This window comes from Eriocheir sinensis, chromosome 15 (genome assembly GCF_024679095.1).
Source record: "Eriocheir sinensis breed Jianghai 21 chromosome 15, ASM2467909v1, whole genome shotgun sequence".
Lineage (NCBI taxonomy): Eukaryota > Metazoa > Arthropoda > Malacostraca > Decapoda > Varunidae > Eriocheir > Eriocheir sinensis.
In genome coordinates this window covers 11,191,456-11,216,907 of record NC_066523.1, presented here as the reverse complement: position 1 = coordinate 11,216,907, position 25,452 = coordinate 11,191,456, and the positions used below count along the sequence as shown (strand labels likewise).

The following is a 25,452-nucleotide window of genomic DNA, read 5'->3' as shown; positions in this document are numbered from 1 at the left end:
TATATTAACTCACGTATTTTTCTGTGTGTGGTGACGTGTATCTCCTGAAAGGGTTTGTTTTTTATGTGAGTGGTGATGGTGGAGTTAATGGTTAGTTTAGGAAAGGGAGTAGTATTTGGGAGATGGAATGAGGCATGAGAGGGTTTTAAAGGGTAAAGGGTAGGTTTAGTGTCCGGTGGGGCTAATGGTAAGGTTAGAAAGGGGTTTTGGGTGTGGAATGGGTCAGGAAAGGGTACAAAGTGGTTCTGTATGGGGTGTTTTAGTGATGATGGGATTAATGATTGAGTTAGAAAAGGGCCCCTGGGTGGAGTAGTGCAAGAAGTGGTTTATTTTTACGTAAGGGGTGGTTTGGTTTTCGTTGGGGTTAATGCTAATAGGGAAGAGGTTTTTGGGAGTGTGGAGTGGGACAGTAAAGGGCTTATTTTCGTGTATGTACGGGTTATATATAGTGTGTGGTGCGTATTAAGCGGTTGGCGATGGGGTGAAAGGCTGGCTTGAGAAAGAGTTATAAGGAGGGGTTGGGTGTATAGGCTTGAGAAGAGGTTGTTTTTGTTTGTGTATGGTTTTAGTGTGCGGCGCGTGGTGGGTGACTGTTGTTGGGGTGAGTGGTAAGGGTTAGTAATGAGAGAGGGCGCTGTGGGGGTAGAGTCAAGGGATGAGTGGCTTAATGGAAGGGAGTTTATTGGTACTCACGGAGGAGGGGGAGGGGGAGGCTGAGGATGAACTGTTTGCATGTTTTTTGGTTTGTTTATTTACTTTTTATATGTTTGTTTATTTGTTTATTTGTTTATTATCATTGTTTGTGTGAGGGATGAGTTGTTGTTGCCACGCTAGTTGTCAAGTTGTAGGTCTCGTCCTCCTTTTGTTGTTTATTGTTTAGTTTTGATGGACTTCTTTTTTTTCTTTGTTTCATCGCGTGAATTTTGGTTTCTTCTCGGATTGTTTTTCGCCTCATTGTTATTCTATGCATTCTTTTATTTCCTATTTTCTTGTTCTGTATAATAGTTTCCTTGAATTTTTCTCTGTTAATCTTCTATGATCGTCATCTTTTTCTTCCCAAGCTTGTGCTCGTAATTTCTTTTGAGTAGAAGAAAAATAGCAGTTGTACAATTTCAGGTCTTCCCAATCATTTTAAACCCTCAAAGCTTCCATAATGATATCCACGTGTTCCATTTTTTCATTCTGATTTCACCGTTCTTTCAAATGCATCCTTCTAGTAGTCTTTTCAAAACCTGCTTCTGTTCCTTCCGTTCATGCTGCGCTAATCTCTTTGTCGCCCGTCTAAGCATTCCCTTTCAGCCGCCATATCTGTCCATCTCCGCGTAGGCTCTCTGAATGTCTGCCTCGGCTGCCATATTGATTCTAATCTCACTCAGGCCTAATCACTCTTCCCATCGCCTTCCCTTTTCCCGTTTTCTCAATTCTCTTATTGCTTTCGGGGGAGGCGGCCGAGAGGGCGACTCGGGAAATAATGATGGAGAGGAAGAAACATTTTTTTTCACTTTCTTTTGGTCCTCGAGAAAGGGATGCAACTCCGCGCGACAAACGAACCTAAAATCAAATTACTAAAAAAAGGAAAGAAAAAAAAAAAGACCGAGAGAGCACGAAGACGGATCAGTGAAAAATATGGACGCCTTTATCGACTGCTGGTTAATGTATGTTTATGCGTCAACATGGAAGGAAGGAAAAGACGAACAAAAATGATGAAAGTGCACCAAAAGGAAGGGGACAGACGACCCTCGGAGGGGAGATGGAGCGTGTCTCTGGGGAGGAAAATAAGGAGGGAGGTTATCGATGGGTGTTGGGGAGGGAGCCTGAAATAAGATTAGGGGAGTGGGGGAGGTCCGAGAGGGTGAGGGGAGGAGGGTGGAGGCGGCTGGAAGGGAAGAGGGCGGAGAGGAAAAGATGGAGAGGGAAAAGGAGGGAGGGACGAGAGAGAGATGGAATGGAGGGATGGAGGGAGAGATGAAGGGACGAGACGAAGGACATGAAGGAAGGAGGGGAGAGGGAGGTAGAGATAGGGAGGAAGGAAGAAGGGGGGGGGGGTAAGGGCAGGGGACGGATGGCTCGTGTTCCGGCGTGCCCCCCGTTTGCCCCCTCCATCTCCTGCTGCTTCCATTCCCCCCCCCTCCCTCCCTCCCTCCTCCTGCCTTCCTGCTGTACCTTTTTATCTCCCTACTGCTTACTCGGCCTCCCTGCTGCCTCCCTTGCCTCTCCCCGCTCCCTTCCTCCTCTCATGTGACTTCCCTGCATCTTCTGTGTTTGTTATTGTTTTTTTTATACTTTTTTCGTTGTCATTATCATCATCATCATCATAATCAACTTTTTTTTACTTTTTGCTCTTCTTGTTCTTGTTCTTTTTCTCCTTATTCTTGTTCTACTTGTTTTTGTTCTTCTTGTTCTTGTTCTTGTTCTTTTTGTTCTTGTTCTTGTTCTTGTTCTTCTTGTTCTTGTTCTTCTTCTTCTTGCCCACTTAATCTTCCTTCCTTCATAATGCTCGTTCTGACTCCCTGCTCCTTCCCTACATCCTTTCTTCCCTCCTCTACATCTGCTGCCTCTCTTCTGCTGCCTCCGCTGTCTTGCCGCCCTCCTCGCTGGACCTCTTGGCCATACGTTTGCTCTTTTTTTTCCTCCCTCGTTGTCTTCCTCCTCCGTTTCGAGTTCTCTTTGTATGTGTTTTTATTTTCCTTCCGTGCTTTGCTGTCGACACTCCTCTTGCCTTTTGTAACTCACTGTCTCCTCCTCCTCCTCCTCTTCCTCGTCTTCTTCTTCTTCCATGCTTGTTTCCAGGTTTTCCCTTGTTTTTGCTTTGTGTCCACTATATGTGTTCCTCAGTCCCTTCCTTCTTCTCCTCTCGTATTCACCCATTGTTTCTCACCTCCTCCTCTTTTTTTATTTGTCTTCCTTCTTCTTCCACCCTCCCCATATGTACCTCCCTTCTTCCTTCACCATGTTCCCCCCACATCTACCTCAATCCCCTTCTTTTCTCCTCTTCCTCTTTTTCGTCTTCCCTTTCCTTCCCCTTCTACACTTGTGCCCCTGTTTCCCCTCCTTCTCTTCAACTATCTTTCTTTTGTTCTCCTTCTTCCTCCTTCTTTCCCTACACTTGGCCCTCCTTGTCCTCATTCCCACCCTTTCCCCTCTACATCTCCCTAAGCACTTGTCCCTTCCCCTTCTTTCTTCTGGTAGCATTTAACCCAAACAAGAGACTCCGAGAACATTACCTCAGCTCAGCGCGAAGTCTCCAGGTCACAAGAGTCCCGCTCCTCGCGTTCTTTCCGCCTGGACCTCCTCGCCTCTTTATATTAATTCCCGAGTCCTGCGCCGGGGAAGTTTTGCGCCAGAAAATGAATGGGTTGGGTTGCTGCTTCCTCCCTCTCTCCTTGAAGTAACTGGTCGTGGCGGAGGAGGAGGAGGGGGTAGAGGTGGAGGAGGAGGTAATAGTGGAGGTGAGGATAGAAGAGGAGGAGAAGAAGGTATCTGTAAATTGGTCAGACTGTTATCTTGATAATTAGGATGTTTCTATGATCGGCGTTGACTGGACTTACAACTTTTCTTCACCATACTAATAGAACTCGTATTAAGAAAGGATGCGGTTGTTTGTTTATCTTAAGAGAGTCTCAGAAGCTTCAATTAGTTCAGCCATTTTATCCATGTTAACGAAGTGGATAAAAAATACAAAAGATAAAGGATGGCAAGGTTTTCTTTTAGAGCACCACAAAGTATTCCTGATGCTCACGATGACTTTAGTGACGGAGTGATTAGAAAGTGAAACGGGTGATAGAGAAAGAGTCCAGGTCCAGGTGCGAGAGGCGATGACAGGTGTGTGCGTGGTAAGGGCTGACTCACTCCTATTGGGTGTTTAGGTGGGGGGGCGTTAGAAGGAACTTTTTGTGTGTTTTATAAGTGTTTGTGCTTCCTTCACCCTTCCTTCCCCTCTCTCTGTCTTTCTGTCCCTCCCTATTTCCTTCCATCCTTCTCTCCCTCCTTCACTCTAACTTTCTTCTCCCTCCTTCTGTCCCTCCCTCCATCCTTCCATCCTTCTCTCCCTCCTTCACTCTAACTTTCTCCTCCCTCCTTCTGTCCTTCCCTCTATCCTTCCATCCTTCTCTCCCTCCTTCACTCTAACTTTCCCCTCCCTCCTTCTGTCCTTCTGGTGTAAAACACCAGACGTGATGCTATCCTTGTATAATTCCATGGTAAGACCGCACCTCGAGTATGCAGTGCAGTTCTGGTCTCCCAATTACAGAAAGGACATTGCTTTACTGGAAAGGATTCAACGACGCGCCACAAAGATGATTCCAACCGAACGACTCAAGCGACTCAATCTCTTTACATTGGAGAAAAGGGATATGACTCAAGTCTTCAAATTCAATAACGTCGATTACTCCAAATTCTTTGAACTGCAAACCAACTCAAGAACTAGAAATAACGGTTTACCCATTCAGTCGAGTCGATGTAACACAGACATTGGAAGGAGTTTCTTTTCAAACCGAGTCATCCGCCACTGGAACAATCTTCCCTCAGAAGTAGTAAATGCGAATACCATCAACTCCTTCAAATATAGAATCGACCGTCATTTCGCTGCGTCAAACTGAATAACGAGGGCTTCCATCTGCTCCTCAATATCGAGGTGCTTTCATCTGCACCAAGCCCCAAGTGGCGGTCGAGCAGATTAAATCAATGAGCCAATAGGCTTTCTGTTGCCTGCATTTCCATGTTTCCATGTTTCCATGTTTCACTCTAACTTTCCCCTCCCTCCTTCTGTCCCTCCTTCTATCCTTCCATCCTTCTCTCCCTCCTTCACTCTAACTTTCTTCTCCCTCCTTCTGTCCCTCTCTCTATCCTTCCATCCTTCTCTCCCTCCTTCACTCTAACTTTCTCCTCCCTCCTTCTGTCCCTCCCTCTATCCTTCCATCCTTCTCTCCCTCCTTCACTCTAACTTTCTCCTCCCTCCTTCTGTCCCTCCCTCTATCCTTCCATCCTTCTCTCCCTCGTTCGCTCTAATTCTCCCTCCTCCTTCAATCTGTTCATTCCTGTATCCTTCCTCTCCATCCATCCATCTGTCCCTTCCCTGCTCTATCCCTCACTTCTCACTCTTCTCTATCCTTCCCTCCAACCCTCCTCCTCTTCTTCTGTCCTTTCTTTCTTTCCTTCCTCTTATACGTCTGTCCTTTCTTCCCTCCTCTCCCTCCTTCTATCACTTCTTCAGCCCTTCACCCTCACCTCCCTTCATCCTCCCCCCTCTCCCCCTCCCCCCCCTCTGTGACTGTCTCCTCTGGTTTATCGACTCCCTGCATAGCCCCCGCCACTTCTTTCGCTCCTTTTTAAGTTTACATATAAAGTGTTGCGAGTCTGGGCGTCCGCAAGGTTTACTCCCGCTATAATCGTCCTCCTCACCAGTAAATGGAGACATCTTGCCCATTAACTCTACGGCATTACTGGAACGTCTTGCTAAAAAGCTTTTCAGAAAACTTTTGCGTCCTTCCTTCACTCGGGCCATTTTTCTCCGAGTCCATTTGGCCTTCCCCTCCCGTGCCCCAAATGCTCCTCGTCCTCCTCCTCCTCCTCCTCCTCCTCCTCCTCCTCCTCCTCCTTCTTTTCCCCTTTGCCTCTAGTCTAGATTTCCCTACACGACGCAGCTTCTAATGGATTCTCTCTCTCTCTCTCTCTCTCTCTCTCTCTCTCTCTCTCTCTCTCTCTCTCTCGAGTCCGCTAAGTTTTTTTTTTTTCCTTTCCTTTCTGTATGTCATTGCTCCTTGAGACTCTTAACCTCGTCCGTCCTGTTTTTACTCGTGTTAATACGTGTACCCAACCTCCTCCTCCTCCTCCTCCTCCTCCTCCGCCTCCTCTTCCATCTACTTTTCCTTCTCATCCTCTTCTTTGCTTCCTTTACCAGTTTTCATATCTTGTCGTCCTCTTCTTATCTTTTAGTATTTCCCTCTTTCTCTTTCCATCTTTATCTCCCTATCTGTGTTCCTTTTTCTCACGTCTTGCATGAGCGGGAGATAAATTGAAGCAGCTGCGGGGGAGAGCAAACGTCAAATTAACCAAAATCTCCGACCCAACGTTCCTCACTCTTTCCCTCTCTCTGTCTCGGCGTCACGTCCGCATGTACTCCATCACCTTCCTCTGTCACTCCCTCACGCAGCTGTTTTATCCCCGGAGATGGTACATCGGCAATCCTTTGTAGGTAGACGTGTCCTTTTAAGTTATATAAAGTGCGTGTGTGGTGTTTGTTGGTTTCTGTTCTTTACTTATGGTTATAGTTTATGGTTGTGATGTTGGTTAGTGGACATGCTCGCATATGAATTAGACTATGGCTTTGATGATGTTCCTTACTCATGATCTTTGTTTTGGAGGTTAGATTGAAGTCAGGGTTAGGGTAGCTTAAAATAGGTTAAATTGATGTCTGGGTTAGTTCAGACTAGATTAGAATATTGAGGTCACAGTTAGGTCAGGCTAGGTTAGATGAGGCTAGATTTGAATTAAGGAGCGGGTCTTCTGATGCCTCTTATCTTTCCTTTGGTGTTTGATGAGTTCTTTTTACCGCATTCGTGAAGTAGTTGTATGGCTACGATGGCGACGAAGGTAGTGGTAACGTTTGTTTGCTTTTGCCTTCTTTCTGCTTGTCTATCTGTTTATATATGTCTGCCTGTCTGTTTATCCAGACGAGTAGCGTAGATATGTACAGATTGCTTATTTTAATTAACTTTTCTGCTCATCTCCCATCTCCGCAATTTTCTCCTCCTCCTCCTCCTCCTCCTCCTCCTCCTCCTCCTCCTCCTCCTCCTCCTTCTCCTCCTCCTGCCCATTCTGCTCCTCCTCCTTCTCTTCTTTACGCATCTCTTCCTTCTTAGTGTGTGTTTGTTTGTGCGTGTGTCGTCTTTATGTCCCTGTCTGTTCTCGGCTTAACGCGATGATCACGCATTTCCAACACCTGTGGCGGCGAGGCGGAGTTCAGGTGCAGGTGCGAGTGTGTGCTTGCCTGCATGTGTGTGTGTGTATGTGTGTGTGCCAAGCCACCACCTGCATGACAAAAGTGTCTTCTCATCGCCCTCAACACCCTGCACGGCCTGCCCGCACTGCCTCCTCGCCGCCGCCGCTTAAAGAAAAACTCGCCCGCGCACCCTCGCTCCGTGGCATCATTGTTCTTCTTAATTAAGCCGCGCGCCGCCAACAAGGTCCACCGTGACGCGGACTGCAGAGGCCGGCCGCTGCCTGTGGGTCTGGTGGGCGGTATAGTGTGCGTGCTTGTGTGTGTGTAATGTGTATGTGTGTGTGTGTGTGTGTGTGTGTGTGTGTGTGTGTGTGTGTGTGAGTGTATCTGTGATTATATATGCAAGTTTTTTGTAACTCCTTCCTTTGAAAATAAACTTTTTTCATGTATCTGTTGTAGACTACTTACTGAGCGCTATAAAGGAAACTGAGTAATGGAATAATCCGTTTGAAATATGTCTGCTTCCGCCCATGTTGTCGTTCCCTCACAAAAGTGCATTGGAGGGGCCGGGGAGACACCCACATTACGCTAGGGGGGGAGGGGGTTAGGGTTGAAGGAAATAGAAGCCCCTGCCATTTCTTAACGATGGAAGTAATGATACTGAAAACATTTTGATTTTAGAGCCCCGCCGCGGAGGGGTCGCCTTCCCCTCACTCCACCCTCTGGCCATTTTGTAGGGAGGGACGCAAGGAGGGGAAGCAGCGGCTACAGGGCCGACTCGCCTTCCCCTCTGAAGATAAATCGAACCTCCTGATATATTGGCGGCGTTTTTATGTTGTGCGCCAACATTTGCCAGCAAGATGGGGGCCGGGGACGGACGCAGTTTATGATAATGGGAATACGGCCATTCTATATTTTTACGCACCATAAAAGGTCGAGGGAAAGAGGTGGGTTTGGGCGAGATACGAGAGAGAGGTGGACCGCCGCTGCGCCTCCCTGATCAATACAACATATGCATTACTCCTGAAATACGACGCGCCACGATTTACGCTGATGATCCCGCGGCCATGACTCACTTTGTTGTCTAAATGCTCCGGCGGGAGGCCCCCCGCCGCCACCTCGGGGCATGGGAACACGAGACACACACACACACACACACACACACACACACACACACACACACACACACACACACACACACACACACACACACACACACACACACACACACACAGGCGGGGAGACAAGTAACGGCACCCTTTTTTTACAAGTCGCCTTTCCCATAGTAACGAGGCAGCCAGTAACAGTTTCTTCCCTCGAGTGTAATAGAAAAAGGTGAGAGTTTAATGCTTCGAAGCCTGCTATATTCTTTCTTTCTTTTTTCTTATTTTTCTTTCTTCTTTTCTCTTTTTCATCTCCTTACTTTCTATTATATTTTTTCTGTAATTCTTTCTCGCTTCCTTCCTTTCTTTCTTCAGTCCCATCCATCTATCTATCTATCCATCCTTCCCTTCTGCCTTTCTTCCTATTTTCTCTCTTTTTATCCCTCCATCCTTTCTTCCATCCTTCCTCCCTTCCCTACCTTCCTCCCATTTTCTTCCATTCTTCCTTTTCCTCTTGCCTTTCTTTCTCTATTCCTGCCTTCCTTCCTTCGTTCCCCCCTTTCTTTCTTTCTTTCTTCATTTCTTCCTTCCTTCCTTCCTTCCTTCCTTCCTTCCTTCCTTCTTTCCTTCTTTCCTACCTTCCTTCCATCCCTCCTTCCTTCCTTCCACCCCACTCTCCTATCCCTTCGCCTCCCGTCGCGTGTATTCATCAAAATGTTATGTATAGAATATGTCACGGAGACTTGTAAGTATTATAGCTGATTACTTTCAGATGAATACCTGGCTTGATATATCTCTCTCTCTCTCTCTCTCTCTCTCTCTCTCTCTCTCTCTCTCTCTCTCTCTCTCTCTCTCTCTCTCTCTCTCTCTCTCTCTCTCTCTCTCTCTCTCTCTCTCTCTCTCTCTCTCTCTCTCGTCCAGACACACTCCTCTCCTTCCCTTATCCCGACGCTTCTTATGCTAGACTTAATCCCACGTACTTACCTTATGTTGCCTTCACACCGCTTCGTCGTCTTCCAAAGCTCCTCCGTGTGCCTGGCTGAGTACTAAGGGGCGGCACTACCCACCACCCACCCACCGCAGCCCTCCACAGCGGGTGCCAGCGCGGAGAGGGAGCGAGGGCCAAGCAAGGGTCTGGGGAATAAGAGGAAAATCTCAGGTTGTGTGGCGGCCCGCTCGTTTATCTTGATGACGAATGGGTCTGTCCACGGGCTATAGGGAGAGGAGGAAGGCCGAGAGGGAGAATAAGAGGGAGAGAGGGAGAGCAGAGAGAGAAGGCCCAGTGAGAAATGTCCATGGGCTAGCGAGGTGATGGGTTACTACTGCTGAGTCAAGCTGAGGCCTCCCGTGGGCGACGGGGAAGTGTTCGTGATACCTGGGAAGGACTTAAGGAATTGAAGACATGCATAAAGTGAAATGTGAGTTGTTAATGCCGTAGACCTTTTAAATAAGCCTAAACTGACTTCCCGAAGATGACCCTTTCATGATACCCCAAAAACTAAAGAATCAGAAGACATGGGTAAAGTTAAATACGGGGTGGTGAGTCCGTAGACTTCTCAGATATCGTCGTAGACACCTAGATGAGACTGTAAGACCATATACTCCTCAAACAAGGCTTAGAGCTCTATCATCATCTTATCAAAGACTGAAAGCTACCGCAAAACATGGATAGACCGAAATAAAAGATGATTTAGCTGCTTATATTTCTTGAATTAGATTTAAGATTTCATGGATAATGCTTTGAACAGTCCACGACCCACCAAAGAGAGAAGTTTGATATAAGATACTCGTGATTCTCACTGAAACTAAAAGGTACGCAAGCCGTGGACAGGATAAAATACATGCTGAATTAGCCTCTTAGACTCATTAGATTAGACTTTGACTCCCGAGATAAGGCTTTGGACTCATCACCCCACTAAATGGCAGTGTTAGGGATCAAATTGGATTAAAGTCCTTACAGAGATTAAACACATCTAAAGGAATCACGGATGGAGTGAATTATGCGGGGGATCAAGACCGTAGAGTCCTTAAATTTCAAGGGTTAGGCTCGAGACGTCCTCATCACCCCACCAGAGAGCAGTGTAAAGGATCAAGGCGGATTCTTAGGGTCGTATTATAAAACATTTCGCGCCCAAGAACACATATTTGACAAGTCTTTCGTAGGAGTTGTGGGCATTTCCAAGAGTAGTTCTATGACCGTGGTGGTAGTTTGACCCCTCCTCTGTACCATGACCCTGAAGAAACACTCATTAGAACCTGACTGACCCCCTCTTTGACCTTTAGAAATAGCTGATGTGAGACGCGAAAGTGTCTTAAAATACCAGCCTTAATATCTTCATGGCGATTCGAGCTTCAACGAAAAGAGGATCTGACTCGATGGGAACGGATAAAGAACGTGGGGGTTATCAAAGAGGTGTAGCAAGATTGAAGCTCGTGTGTCGGAGGGGCGGCGTGTGTCATGCGGTCAAGAGGAGGAGAGAGGGTAAAGGGAGTGGTCGTCAGGGATACAGAGAGAACGAGGGAGTGAAAAAAAACGTGAAAGAATAATCTGAATCTCGAGGGCAAAGTGAAGAGTTCATTATGCGACCATCGTGAGGGATGACGCAAAGTTGAGGCGGCGCTACGAAGAGGAGGAGGAGGAGGAGGAGGAGGAGGAGGAGAAGGAGGAGGGGGAGGAGGAGGGGGAGGAGGAGGAGGAGGAAGACGAAGACGAAGAAGAAGACGAGGAAAGAGAAAGAGGAAGAGAAAAAGGAGAAGAAGAAGGAGGAGGAGGAGCAGGAGGAGGAGGAGGAGGAGATAGAGGAAGAGGAGGAGGATTCAGAGGATGCGGAGGTGGAGAATCATCCTGAGCCTCCTTCCGTCTGGTGTCCACTAATCCCGTCTCGTCCGATGGCATACCCCGCGAGGAAGGAAGGAAGGAAGGAAGGAAGGAAGGAAGGGAGGGAGGGAGGGAGGGAGGAAGGAAGAAGAAGCCTCCTGCATAAGTCACTGGTTCTAGGGGGGGAGAGGGAGGGAAGGAGAGTCTCAAGTTGGTGTAATTTGTCGGAACATTAGTCGCTGTGATGGATGCCGCCCACCACTGGCCCGCGCCCGCTCCTCGCCCGCATAAATTTTGGGAAGAGGAGAAGGAGGAGGAGGAGGAGGAGGAGGAGGAGGAGGAGGAGGAGGAGGCTGTTGTTTATGGCGCGTATAATCCATAGATTTGTTTCGTCATAGGAAAGACCTCACCAACGTAACTCCTCGTCCTCCTCCTCCTTCTCCTCCTCTTGCTCCTACTCGTCCTCTCCTGTTCTTCGTCATTATTACCTTATCTTTGACTGCCTGGCTGGTGGCTGTTGTATAAACGTTTCGATCATGTTCAAGCTTACTCTCGATAATAGACTGAAGAATATTAGAAAGACCTCACATAGCTCCTCTTTCCTTCTCTTTCCTTCTTTTTCCTTCTTTACTTCCTTTCATCTTCGGCAGCATTAACTTAAGTAACTTCGCTTGGCTGGCTGACGCTTGTGTGAAGGTTTATATTATATTCGCACTTTCTTAAAAGACATAACTAAAGGCTATGAGGAACCAGGTAGGTCAACATATCGAAGTAGCTGCGACAGACGAGATATACATTGACTTCGATTGATTGACTGCCTCGGGTTTTATTTTAATGGTCTGGATTTCATTTAAGGTTCCTAAGTATAATCAAGGTAACACAGTGCAAAAGACTACACGTCATATTCGTAATTCCAAAAGTATCCCACAATATCATTATTTCCCTTAGCGCCGGTACCCTCATTCAGAACCCTGTTGATGTACATATTTTCAGAGGCATCATGTGATAACCTAATAATTTTCCGTGGAATTTTCTCCCCTTTCTACATTTTCTTTTACATATTCTTTTTTAATGCCTGCCTCTCTATCTCCCTCTGTTTCTCTCTTTTCCCCATACTGTGACTCTCAAACAGACATGAGACCAGCTTTAGAACTCATTGGCATCTCCTTCCGTTTTCTTTTTAGGAGCAGGTTATTAAGGGAGTCTTTAGAATATTTTTTTTGCTGAGTCAGTATTTTTTTTCTTTTTTCTACCATGAAACAATTATGAGAGGAAAACAAAATGTAGTAAAAAGAGATGAGGCATATTGAAACGCCTATATACAATGCAGTGGATGAGACGATGAGAGGGGAGAGGCGGAGACCAGGACATTTTCATCCCAATTTTCTTTATTTTTATTTTCCTTCCTTCATAATAAGTCGAGACTAATATACCAGCGAGGAGGTTGAGGAGGAGGAATAAGAAGAAAAAGATGAGGAAATGAAAGGAAAGATGGTGATTATGAGAAGTAAGAGGACGAGGAGGAGGCGGAGGCGTAGGCGGAGGAGGTGGAGGGAAGGTGGATGCGGTGGAGGAGGAAGAGTAGGAGGGTGTTGACAGAGGCCACCATTAACCTGGGTGAGGGCCGCCGCTGCCATTATCACCGCTCTCTGTTATTGCCTATCAGCGGGGGATCAACAGGCGTTTTTTGCTTCATCTGTTTTACTTAATTTTTCCAACGCGCGGTAATGAAGCGAGGAGACAATGAATGGCTTAACCAGAACCGCATTGTCTTCCCGTCATATTACTTCCGCGGATTGATTTTTTCGTCTTTTTTTATTAGGGGGTGGAAAGGGATCGATTTTTTTGGGGGGGAGAAGATATGCATAATGACGTTGTACCTTCACGAGGAGACAAACAAACATCCACGCAAACGCACTCTAATACAACACACACACACACACACACACACACACACATCGAGGCATCAGAACCGATAATTGTTTACAGCAGCAGCCACGAGGATTGTCAAGAGTCATTCCTGTCGAGGGAGAGGAAGAGGGAAATGGAGAGAGAGAGAGAGAGAGAGAGAGAGAGAGAGAGAGAGAGAGAATATTAAAGAAAAAAATCAAAAGGAAAGAAAATATGGTGGAAGAAAAATATCCGCAAAGACAGTAATTAATTTTGATTTCATTTTCTGGTTTCAAAAGTTTTCATATTTTTTATTGGACTTAATCGTGTAACTTATGGCATAGAAAAAGGTGATATTTGAAGATAATGACAGGTGAGAGGTGCATTCCTTTTTTTTTTTTTTGGTGGTGGTGGTGGTGGTGGTGATGGAGGTGTTGACAGTAGGTTCAGGATTCCTTAATATTGCTGTTATAACTGCTTTTGATTGTATTAGCGTCGTATTCTCTCTCTCTCTCTCTCTCTCTCTCTCTCTCTCTCTCTCTCTCTCTCTCTCTCTCTCTCTCTCTCTCTCTCTCTCTCTCTCTCTCTCTCTCTCTCTCTCTCTCTCTCTCTCTCTCTCTCTCTCTCTCTCTCTCTCTCTCTCTCTCTCTCTCTCTCTCTCTCTCTCACCATCTATCTTTTCAATCAGTAACGCTTTTTTCTACTTACCCTTTCCGTCCTGCTCCCCACTGCTCACCCCCCGTTCCCCCAACACGCCCTCCGCCACAGTAATTAGCTCGGCCTCGAGGCATCGCCAGTGTCTTCTAAGCCCGCATCGCGTATTTTTTCCTCTCCATAAACTTGACACGATTATGATAAGCTCTCGGAATTTGTGTCTCCTTAACGCGAGTGTAACACCTGTTATTCCTTCCCTCTGTTGTGTGTGTGTGTGTGTGTGTGTGTGTGTGTGTGTGTGTGTGTGTGTGTGTGTGTGTGTGTGTGTGTGTGTGTGTGTGTGTATCTATTTATTTATTTATTAACTTTTATTATTTTTGTGTGTATGTTGAGAAAACTTTGAAAGCATCCGAATAAGTTGTTGAGACATTAAAGCTTCGAGGTACAATATCAGCATGAAGTGTTGTCGTATTCTTCCTTATTTATTCACACCTGTTGTGTTTCTTTTCAGGTGAGTCAGTGCTGACATGACCTCGCCACGCCTGTAAGTAACCACGTGTGTGTCTTAAGGTGGTGATGTATGTATGTTAGTCCTTCAAATGAAGATTTCCCGAGGAATATATATATATATATATATATATATATATATATATATATATATATATATATATATATATATATATATTCTAACTTCACATCGCTGCTTCAGCTGAGGTCATTAAGGTGTTCGTGGCCTGGACGAGTGTCGAGGTGGCGCGCGAAGGCTTTTCAGGTGGCGCTAAACGAGGAATATTTGGACTGAAAAGTGATTACCGTAATTATGAGTATTTCGAATTTTAGGTGAAAGATATTCAGACTTCAGGGTGACTTATCAGACATAATTTTCACCTGTACTCTGGAAGTGCTTTTTAAAGCAATTCTGCATCCGCACCATTAACCGTCAAGCGTATTCATCCAAACTGAAAAAGCGCATTCTGATGGTGTCGCTCTTTTTATGATAGCCAGGATAAGAAATACTTATAAAGTACTGGAAACAAGATGTTAACATAGTATAACCCCCAAAAAACACATAATGGGAACTTAAGACTTGTCAGCAAAAGGACAAACGAAAACCACCAATCCTTCACTGAGTGGCTCTCCTTTACTTTGACTTACTTCCACATCCTGACTCATGGCCACCACCACCATCATCACAACCATGCTCTCTTCCATGGTAACCCTTCATTTCCTTATATGTGGTGTTACGGAGTGGTGGTGGAGGCTGTCAGGAGCGTGGCTAGACTCGCCCACTCACACCTTGCCGAGGCTGAAGGATTGTGTGAGTCACCTGAGGGGGGGAGGCAGGGGTGCGGGGTGGATGTGAGGCATGAAAGCACGCGACACCTTCCCTCCACTTCAGGGTTGAGAGGTCAGGTGGGCGTTTAGGGGGCGCGAGGTGAAGGGGAAAGGAAATATTGTGTGCATGTTAGTTTAGTGCAGCGCGAGGATGGGAATCTTGGGTTTATATATGATTTTTTTTTTTTCGTTTTTAAGAAGTTTTGTTTTAAATGTATAATTCGTGTGTGTTGTATTTATGTGTTTCTTTGAATGTATATGTTCCCGTGTGTGTGTGTGTGTGTGTGTGTGTGTGTGTGTGTGTGTGTGTGTGTGTGTGTGTGTGTGTGTTGCTCTCTCTCTCTCTCTCTCTCTCTCTCTCTCTCTCTCTCTCTCTCTCTCTCTCTCTCTCTCTCTCTCTCTCTCTCTCTCTCTCTCTCTCTCTCTCTCTCTCTCTCTCTCTCTCTCCTTCCCTCCCTCTATATAACTATCTTTATAACTATCCACCTAAACACAACCTTCCCTTTCCATCCACTTCTGCACTTTTCCTCCTCCTCCTCCATCTCCTCGTACTCCTCAACACCATTACCTCCACGACGTCTCCCCTCCCTCCTCATTTCACACACACACACACACACACACACACACACACACACACACACACACACACACACATACAGGCAGTCGACACCATTCTAGAGAGCCTTTGATATCCAAACTTGACAGGGGCGGCCAACTTGCTCAAGGAGGAGAACACCCAACCTCTGAGTGGATTTCAATGAGCCCAGCCTCGCTCCTTATTACATTCCGATTAGATTGTGGCGTTGAATTTCCCCGCGTCCTCCTCCTCCTCCTCCTACTCCTACTACGCTTCCTGTCCCACCTCCTCCTCCGCCTCTTCTTCCTCCTGCTCCTTCTCTTCCTTCGTCTACCGTCTCTCTCTCTCTCTTCCTCCTCCTCCTGCCTCTACTTCTCCTGCTCCTCCTTCCTCCTGACTCTGCCGTTTCTCTCCTCCTCCTCCGCCGGGTCTCTCCTCCTTCTCCTCCTCCGCCGCTGCCTCAGCCGCCTCTTCCGTCTAATATTCCACCTCTTCCTCTTCGTCCTTTGTCACTACCTCTATATCTCTCTCTACTCCTCCGCCTTCCTCTTACTCCACCTTCTCGTGCTTCTCCTCCTCTACCTGCTTCTTAGTATTATGCTACTAGTGCTACTATTACTACTACTACTACTTCTACTATTACCACTACTTCTACCATCACTACTACTTCTCTTCCTCCTCCTCCTCCTCCTCTCTTCCATATTTGCTTCCTCTCTTTGTCACCCTTGTCATCCCCCTTTGTCGTCCTCCTCCTCCTCCTCCTCCTCCTCCTCCTCCTCCTCCTCCTCCTCCTCCTCCTCCATTCCATATTTACTTCCTCTCCTTGTCATCTTTTGCATATTCTTCTTCCATTTCGTACACTTACCGCGATGTTTTCTTCACTTTCCTTTCCTCACCTTTTTTATCCATACTTTCATTTAGCGTGTGGAAAGGGAGCAGAACAGTAGTTACAGGACAATAGAAACACTGCATAGAGCGATGGAGGGAAGGGTGTGAAATAATGAGTGATCATGTTTTGCGTGAATTTTCAATATATGTCGAACTTTTAATGTATTTTGAGTTTTGTCCGTTTTTTGCAATCATATATTTGACGAGCTTTTTTTTTTTTTTTTTTTACGTCTACGCCTTTAGCGCCGGTAGGCTTGCTTGAGGGGTCTGGATGGTAGTCAGCCCCAGCCCGTCATGGCGCAGGCAAGTGTTTATAGTGGCGCCATCTTTTCTTGTTTTTGTTCTCGAGTTCTTCTTCTTCATTAATATTTTTTGTTGTTTTTCTTTTCCTCTTCCTCTTTTTCATCTTCCATATTCTCCAATTCCTCTGTAACATAGTCATTAATGCCAGTTACGTTTGTCTTAGTATTGGTATTAGTAGTAGTAATAGTAGTAGAAATGGTAGTAGTAACGGTAGTAGTATCAGTAGTAGCAGTAGTGACGGCAATAGTATTTGTTTTAGTGCTCTGGTGTGGCCAGGATATGATGAGAAAAAAAAAAAATTCGGGCGTACTTTTATTAACAACGGGCCGTGTGAGGGGGCGGCGGGACTACTAAGCCACCTTGACCCACGCCGCCCACAGGCTGCTGTACCGAGGCCCCCGAAGCTACGCGTGTCCCCCGGCGTGAGGTACGAATGCTATGAGGAGGAGGGAGCAGAAAGGGGGGGAAGCAACGGACTATAAGAATCTGGTATAGTGAGAGAAGGAAAAAAAGCTAATATTTAAAGACCATGTAAATGAAGTGGCTGACGTCAACAAGAGGGACTTTTTCACTATTTTATTTAACTCTTAGCTCTTTTTGTCTTCTTCAGTCTTTCTTTACGTATATAAGCAAGAAAAACAATAGGTACTTGTATGGATCGAGAGGTGCTTGGGAAGGAGGATACCATTAGAAATTATGGGGTAGAACTGTCCTAAGGGAGAGGCTCGGAGCAGAATGAAGAATGGGAGGGTCTGGTGGGAGAGAGAGAGAGAGAGAGAGAGAGAGAGAGAGAGAGAGAGAGAGAGAGAGAGAGAGAGAGAGAAGCAGTCTGACCGCTAGCTGTAATATATTGATTTTCGTTGTGGCGGGCGATGGGGCTGTGGCGGGGGGAGGGGGAAGGGAGGGAGGGTGACGTTTGTTGTGGGGGGTGGCAGAGAGGAGAAGGGAAAGGGGGCCGAAAGGGGGCAGACAGGAGGGAGTGGACCACAACCACACACTACCGCCGCTGCGCCATACACACACACACACACACACGCACACACAGACACACACACAAACACATATATAGACGTTAGTGTTTTGTTTACCCTTTCTTTATTCTGGTTTTTCTTTGTTTTTCTTTTCGGTTTTCAGCTGTCTCTATGTCTGTCTCTGTCTGTACGTCTTTTCCTCTGTGCCTGTATGTCTTTCTGTCTGTCAGTGAGTCTGTGTCTGTTAGTCTGTGTCTATATGTCTGTAGCTGTCTTTCTATCTTTTACTATCCCTTTATTTACCTGTCTATCTCAGCAGTTATTAACAGAATGGAATTTTAATAGTTGTTTACCGAATCTTAATAGCTTCCTTGAATCACTTTAATAATTGACGTAAGAATAGATAAATAACTTCTCGTGTTATTATTAATGTTTAAATATCACGGTAACTGAAAAATGAGGTGTGCACTAAGTTTAGTGGAACTTTAAGAATCTTGGGGAAGCATTCAGCAGCGACAGTGATGAATCTGTTGATGATGAAAACAACTACATGTGTATTAACACATCAGCATGACTGCTGAAGATTTGTTAAGCTTCTTTAACACAATGGAACCTTTATGGAGTATTTAGGAAGAGACAAAACCTGCCATCAGGTCCTCAACGAAAGAAACAAAATGGACAACTCGCCGCGCCATCTATTCTTAACCCCACATGACGGGAAGGCGACTAAGCCATCCCAGCCAAGAAAAAAATTTCGGGCTATTATAAGACTTTTAGCTCAATATTTGGAGTTATTTAGATACTTTGAAACATACTTTGAGGCAACAATACTGTTTACTCTGGCTGCCTTGAAATAATTAGACACAATTATAAGTCTAATCTTTGAGGGTCTACTTTGTCTAATGTGTTGACAGTCAACAATGAAATATATTCTCCACCCGTGACCTAGAGATCATGAGACGATCTGCTGATCGTTTGATGTTTAATGACCTTTTCTAAGATAAAACATGATTAACTGATTAATTGAAGGTGAGTAAATTTATTGCTACGGCGATGTGTTTGGCCATCAGTTGAGAAACAGAATGTTGTTTTCTGTCGCTCTGCCTCACGGTGTGCAGCAGCAGCAGCAGCCATCCATTCTTTATTATTATATCGATGGACAAGGATTTAAAAAAAAAAAAATGTAATGCAGACTTTGCTCGAGATGCGGAGTTTTCATGTTTAGAGCACGTTATGAAAACCATATAAATCTTGACCTGGATAAGATATCAGCATCGTCAGACAAAATGGTGCAGCCTCTGAACGTAAACAAGTTTCTGACTGATGAAAGGACGAAGAACAACGTGTGTGACTATGAAACACTGGAAGGTCCAGTGTGGCGAAGCTGTCGGCGTTATATCATAATACTCTAAACTTTCCCAATTGTGGAGCAAGGCAGCCTGTGACGCATGCTAGATGATTGGCTTTATAAATAGAATCTAATATTGAGAGAGCGTCACCATTGTATATCAGCTTTTACAGACTCTACCTGGAGTACACAATGGAATTAATGACACCTGACCAATATAGGCTCATTGTGAGGTTATGAGCCGTTCAAAGAATAAGTAGTTAGTTAATTTGTTAGGCAAAAGAATTTACTTTGCTAAAAAAATAGATAAATACGACCATTCCTGTCTTTCAAGTCGTATAAAGGATGGATCTGTAAGGATAACTACTATCTCTCGAGAATGCTGTCCCCAAGGAAAAAAGTGTTTAAAAGTAGATAACGACCCAACGAATGCCGGTACAAATAAAATAGTTCCTTTGATGGTACTTTGTGGACGGGACGCAGTGCTGCACTAAAGCTGTTGTGTTAAATGGCGCCGCTGGACCGAACTAAACTCTTATAACCGCGTTCCAGAGAGTGGGATGAACTCTGGGGTGTGACGCGACAGATTGACTGATACAAAATAAAGAAAAGGATCCATAAAGACGCGATTCTGTGTCTCATTTATTTCGTTGTTCTTGAGGTTAAAAATCCATGTCGACCATTTAAGTATTTTCTAGTATAAACTCTTGGATGTAGATTTTCGTTCTCTTTCTCTTCTTCTTTCTCTTTTTTTCATTGTTTCTTTTTCTTTCTTTCTTTTAGTCTTTCTTTCTTTCTTTCCTTCTTTCTTTCTATTTTCCTTTATTTTTTTCTTTCTTCTTTCATTAATTTTTCTTTCTTACTTCTTTCTTTTTCTTTCTTTCTTTCCTTTTGCTTCATTCTCTCTCTCTCTCTCTCTCTCTCTCTCTCTCTCTCTCTCTCTCTCTCTCTCTCTCTCTCTCTCTCTCTCTCTCTCTCTCTCTCTCTCTCTCTCTCTCTCTCTCTCTCTCTCTCTCTCTCTCTCTCTCTCTCTCTCTCTCTCTCTCTCTCTCTCTCTCTCTCTCTCTCTCTCTCTCTCTCCTTCTCCCCATTTTTTCCTCCCCCTTTTCCCATAATCCCCAGTACTCGCTCTCTGTCTGGAGCTCCGCGGGCCAACCTTTCCCCTTCTTCCCTTCTCCCTTCTCCCCTCGCCCCGGCCGTGCTGAGGGGGGCGGTGGGGGCTGAGGGGGACAATGGGCCAATACACAGACTTCAGACAGCGGCAAGAAAATCAATCAGTCTTCGCGTCATCAAAGGCTCGCTGGCTTAAGATGGCGATGCTGAGGACACAAAACTAAATGTAACGGGGCTCGCAACACAACGCTTGGGTTTAATGGCTGTGTGAGGCTGGTTTTGTATTGTTTTGTTTTTCTTTATGTCTTTCGTTCATGAGCTGATGATACTTTTGTGACTTTTTTGTTGAGATTTTTTTTTTTTTTTTGCCGAGGAAGAGAAGTTGTTGAAGTGGTGATAGTTTTATGAGATCTTTACTTTAGTTTATTGTTAATGGTTTCTTTTTAACTTGTTTTTTTTACACCGTAGTACCTTGACGAGTAAAAAGGAGTAAGATTGCCCAAATGAGTCAGGTTAATTTGTTTTTACTTTACAAATAATAGTTATGGGAAAGGCGAAAGAGCAAAAAACACACAAAGAAGGTAAATGTTGAGAGGAAACGATGTACAGGAATTTGGAGGAATAAGATTTGGGCGACGATGACGAGAACGATGAGGAGAATGAGGAGGACGAGGACGAGAATGAGACCGATAACGAAAACGATGACAAAACGAACACGAAAACAATGACGAAGACGAAAACGAAAACGGAAAAAAACAGAATGAGAGAGAGAGAGAGAGAGAGAGAGAGAGAGAGAGAGAGAGAGAGAGAGAGAGAGAGAGAGAGAGAGAGAGAGAGAGAGAGAGAGAGAGAGAGAGAGAGAGAGAGAGAGAGAGAGAGAGAGAGAGAGAGAGAGAGAGAGCAGGAAGTTCTTGCCTCTGAAGCCATCACTGACGAGTCATCCGCCGACGTGAATATTTTACGGCGGCGATGTGGCGGGTCTGAGGCGAGCTTTTTTTTTTTTAAGGGGAGCAAGAGGGAACGAAAGAGGAAATAGGGGAGAGGACATGTCGGGGGGGAGGGGGGAGTAATAGGAGGGGGGGGAGGAGTGCGATTGAGGCATAGAGGGGAGCACAGAGGGGAGATAGTGGTCTTGGTGGTGGTGATGGTGGTAGTGGTGGTGGAAGTGGTGATGATGGTGGAAGTAGTGATGAGAGTAGTGTGTGGAAGGGAATGGTGAGGGGGGGGGATAGGTAGTGAAAATGGTTGCGAGTACGAAGGGAATGGTGAAAGGGGAAAGATAGTGAGGGTGGCTGGGGGATATGAAGAGAGTGGGGAGGGAGTAACAGTAGTGATGGGGTGGGGTGTGTGATGGGAACATGGATGGGGAGGTGAATGGGGACGCGGTGGGTGCGGAAGGGGGATGTTGAAGAAGTTTGCGTAGAGAAATGAGGGGGAGGGGGGGGAGGAGTGTCTTGATGGGAAAGTAATTGTGAGGGGAGAGAGGTTATGAAGGCAAGACAGAAGGGGAGGTCAATGTGGACGGGTGGATGTGGTGGTGGTTAGGTGGTGGCACACAGGGAAGCCTTCTGGGTGTGGTAGGCAAGGGGAACATGGAGGATACCTAAAGGAGGGACGGTGGACAGGGTAGCTAGCGAGGGGTACAAAGAAAAAGGAAAAAGTAATTAAGGATACACAACGATACACGAGGGTACAAAGGAGAAAATCTTAGAACTGTGTTGGATGAGAATACAGGAAAGGAAATTAATGGGCAGATCTTTTCGGAGCCGTGCTGGACAAGTATTAAGGATGAAAACGACTCTGGAAAAGATGATGGAAGAGACGTAAGACTAAAATTTTGTTGAGGAATTTTACTAGGTTGCTACTATAGACGTTCACGCAATGAGTAATTCTTTTCTGCGGCTTTCATTTTGACCCCCACGAAAGGTCAGACATGTTATGCTGGTCACATGCCTTCAGTTTGGGTGGACCGGAGCTGCGAGTCGAAGCTGAGTTGACCGAAATAAATGAGGGTTCGAAGTGAGGTCATTTTCGAAGTACAGTTCCACGAGCAAGCCTTTCCCCCCATCCATCTTCCTTCCTCTCTTTCCATCTCATATCCACCCTCCACATACGCACGACCTCCATCCTCTTCCTCCGCCTCCTTTTCCTCATGAACCCCACAACCTCTCTCCCAATTCTATATCTCCTATGCCTCCCTTCCTCGTCTATTTTCTTATTTCTCTTCCTCGTACACTTCTCTTTCTCAACCGCCTCGCGTGTTTTTTTCCTCCCTGCCGCCTCCACTGTATCGTCGTTGTCCTCCTCATCTTCTTCCTCCTTTTCCTCTTCCTCTCTCCCTCCCAGTTCCTACTCATCCTGCTCCTCCTCCTCTCCCGCCCTACCCCCCCAGATCACACCCATCCCATTATCCTGAGCCCAACTAAAGAGCCGCAAAGAATAATTAGAAGCGAGGTTAATAAGCTGTGGCTGATTAGGGTGATTAGCGTTATATTTCTTTGCGCCGCTCACACTAAATAACGGGAGATTACATCCAGGTGTGTCACGTGATTTACTGGCCTTGGAGGGGAGGGGAGGGGAGGGGCAGGGAGGGGGACGTGCGCGGGACACCTGTCGTCACCTGATGGTCTTTTAAGAAGGGAGGGGAAGGGGGAGAATGGGCAAGGGGAAGGAGGAGAGGCGGAGAGAGGGGGCAGTGTTATTGGTGGTTTTGTAAGTAGTAGTAGTGTTAGAGGTGGGTCTAGTAGTAGGAGTAGTAGTAGTAGTAGCAAATGTTGTTGTTGTTGTTGTTGTTGTTTTTGTTTTTGTTGTTGTTATCAGCTGGTGCCTATAATTATTGCAATGATACCTTACCGTTTATTATAATGGTAGTAATATTATTAATAATGATAATGATAGTTATAATTATTGAAATTGTCGTCATTATTTGTTCTCATTATTATATTATTATTATTATTATTATTATTATTATTATTATTATTATTATTATTATTATTATTATTATTATTATTATTATTATTATTATTATTATTATTATTATTATTATTATTATTATTATTATTATTATTATTATTATTATTATTATTATAATTATTTTATTTATTATTATCATTATCTTTATCATTATTATTATCGATTTCATTGTTGCTTTCTTTGTTTTGTTTTTAAATTGTTACCAAATAAAAACATGCACCGAATTTTTTATGGGGCATGTGAAATCAACAAGGTCAGGTAATGGCACATCCTGCCCGTAAAAAGACGAGAAAAAATTAAGATGAAGGAATGGAAATAAAACAATAGAAGTATCTCCGTAGAGTTTGACAGACTTACTGATTTCCTTTTCAGCGACCAAAATGTTACTTAAGAAATTGTTATTTTTCTTTTTTCGACACATCCTCGGTGCATTACGATATCCCAACACGAAGAAACGAAACGAAAAAAACTGCCGGATAGCCAGACAAACAGAGAAACAAGGAAACCAGCACTCTCGCGCGCGCACACACACACACACACACACACACACACACACACACACACACACACACACACACACACACACACACACACGACGGAACACACGTAAATCAGCGTAATTAAAGAGTGGCGTGCGGCGCGTCTCCGGGGCCGCGTCAATACTGGCCAAATAAAGAGAAAAGTGGCCAGATATCCGCTGAGGCCACGACCCGCAGCCAGTGAGCGGCTCCTACAAATTATCCCGCTGGCTGCCGGGACATAATAAGCACCGCTTCGCTGCATGGACGGCTTTCCTGCAACGTTCCAGCGCGCGGCGTCCTTGTGGAGGTGGCGACGGAGCCCCCTGTGGCGTGCCGGCTCCGAGGGGCACCATCTGGCAGGTTCCGTCATACGCTGCCAAATTACGAGATACAAATGTCCATATTCTTAATCACCCACTTGAGAAATCCTAACAAGAAGCAGACCAATCACGGGCTTAACTGATTTCCTACGACCCCATTTGACCTTGGAATAGGCCCCGTAAGCGCGACGGGGCCCTTAAACTGTCTCCTAGAAATGCTAACTTTAAGGCCTGCCGGAGACCCTTAAGCGCGGGTCTGGCCATCAAGACCCGCGGCGCTCCTTCCTTCGTCAGTCGTCGCGCGGGGCCGCCAGCCAGCGCGTCACCTGGGGCTGTAGACGCCGGCCGGTGCACCTGCATCAGGGCCACGAGGGGACGAGGCGGTGTGCTGCCTGGGAGTTTGTGATTCATGGCGGCAAACACCCAGGAATTGTACCCACGCGGGAGGTTGGAGAGAGAGAGAGAGAGAGAGAGAGAGAGAGAGAGAGAGAGAGAGAGATATCGCATGACCCCTCTACGCCTCGGCTTCTTCACCATGCAAGTGTTACTGTTTATTTTTTACAGGGGAAAAAAAAGTTTGTATATTGTGTTGCTCGTCATTATCAAACAAACCTTCTCCACACCAAGTTTGCCTAAAGCGTGCGTGCAATATTCATGTCGATATTATGCTTTATACTACTCATTTAGTTTGTTTTTGAATCGCCCTTTTTTTTATATTTATTGTCGAGGAAACTTTTTAATTTCAATGTTTTTTATCTAAATGTTTCTTAGATGTTACGTGATGTTTCTCTTCCTTCACAACACATATCCAGAGCTCTCCCCTTGCGATATTCATGTTACCTTTGCATATCTCTCTCTCTCTCTCTCTCTCTCTCTCTCTCTCTCTCTCTCTCTCTCTCTCTCTCTCTCTCTCTCTCTCTCTCTCTCTCTCTCTCTCTCTCTCTCTCTCTCTCTCTCTCTCTCTCTCTTCACACACACATTTCCCTTCCTCCTCTCCTTCCCTGTCTTCCTCGCCGCGTCCTTCCTCCCCTCTCATATTTCTCCTCCCCTCATAATCTTGTCTCTGGGTCTTCCTCCTCACCTCCGCCTGCTGACACCCAGATAAGCCAAACAAAGTACACCTCCACCTACTCACTTCTCCCTCCTCTTTCTCTCTCTCCTCTCCTCTCCTCGCCTCTGCCTCCCCTCTCTCACTCTCTGTTTCCTTCCTCTTTCTCCGCTTTACTTTCTCTCCTTTCTTCTCTTCCTTTTCGCTCTTTGCTTGTTTTTAATCTTTCCTTTAACTCTTATTCTCTTTTTCATTCTTCCTTTCTTTCGTTTTTCTCTCTCTCTCTCTCTCTCTCTCTCTCTCTCTCTCTCTCTCTCTCTCTCTCTCTCTCTCTCTCTCTCTCTCTCTCTCTCTCTCTCTCTCTCTCTCTCTCTCTCTCTCTCTCTCTCTCTCTCTCTCTCTCTCTCTTCCCTCCTCAACTTTATCTTTCCTTTCCTTCCTTTCCTCCTCGCCATTTGCTTCTCTCCCTCATCTCTTTATCTCGGTCTTCCTCCTCCTCCTCTTCCTCCTCTTCGACCTACTTGTCTCCTTCCTTCCTTTCCAGTTTTTGTTTTTCTTTTCTTTATTTCAGGTTCTTCTTCCCTTTCTTTCTTTCTGTTTCCTCTTTCTCCGTGTCCTCCTCCGTCTGTCTTTATCTAATCCTCCTCTAT

The 25,452-nt window shown here is 45.5% G+C and overlaps 1 long non-coding RNA gene across 2 annotated transcripts in view; it reads right to left on the bottom strand.

Moving 5' to 3' along the window:
- Positions 1–25,452, bottom strand: part of LOC126998898 (uncharacterized) — a 160,249-nt gene that overhangs the window by 104,323 nt on the left and 30,474 nt on the right. For both annotated transcript variants that reach the window (XR_007753064.1, XR_007753065.1), the window contains exon 2: positions 9,028–9,177. This is a non-coding gene — a long non-coding RNA (uncharacterized LOC126998898). The remainder of the gene's footprint in view (positions 1–9,027; positions 9,178–25,452) is intronic.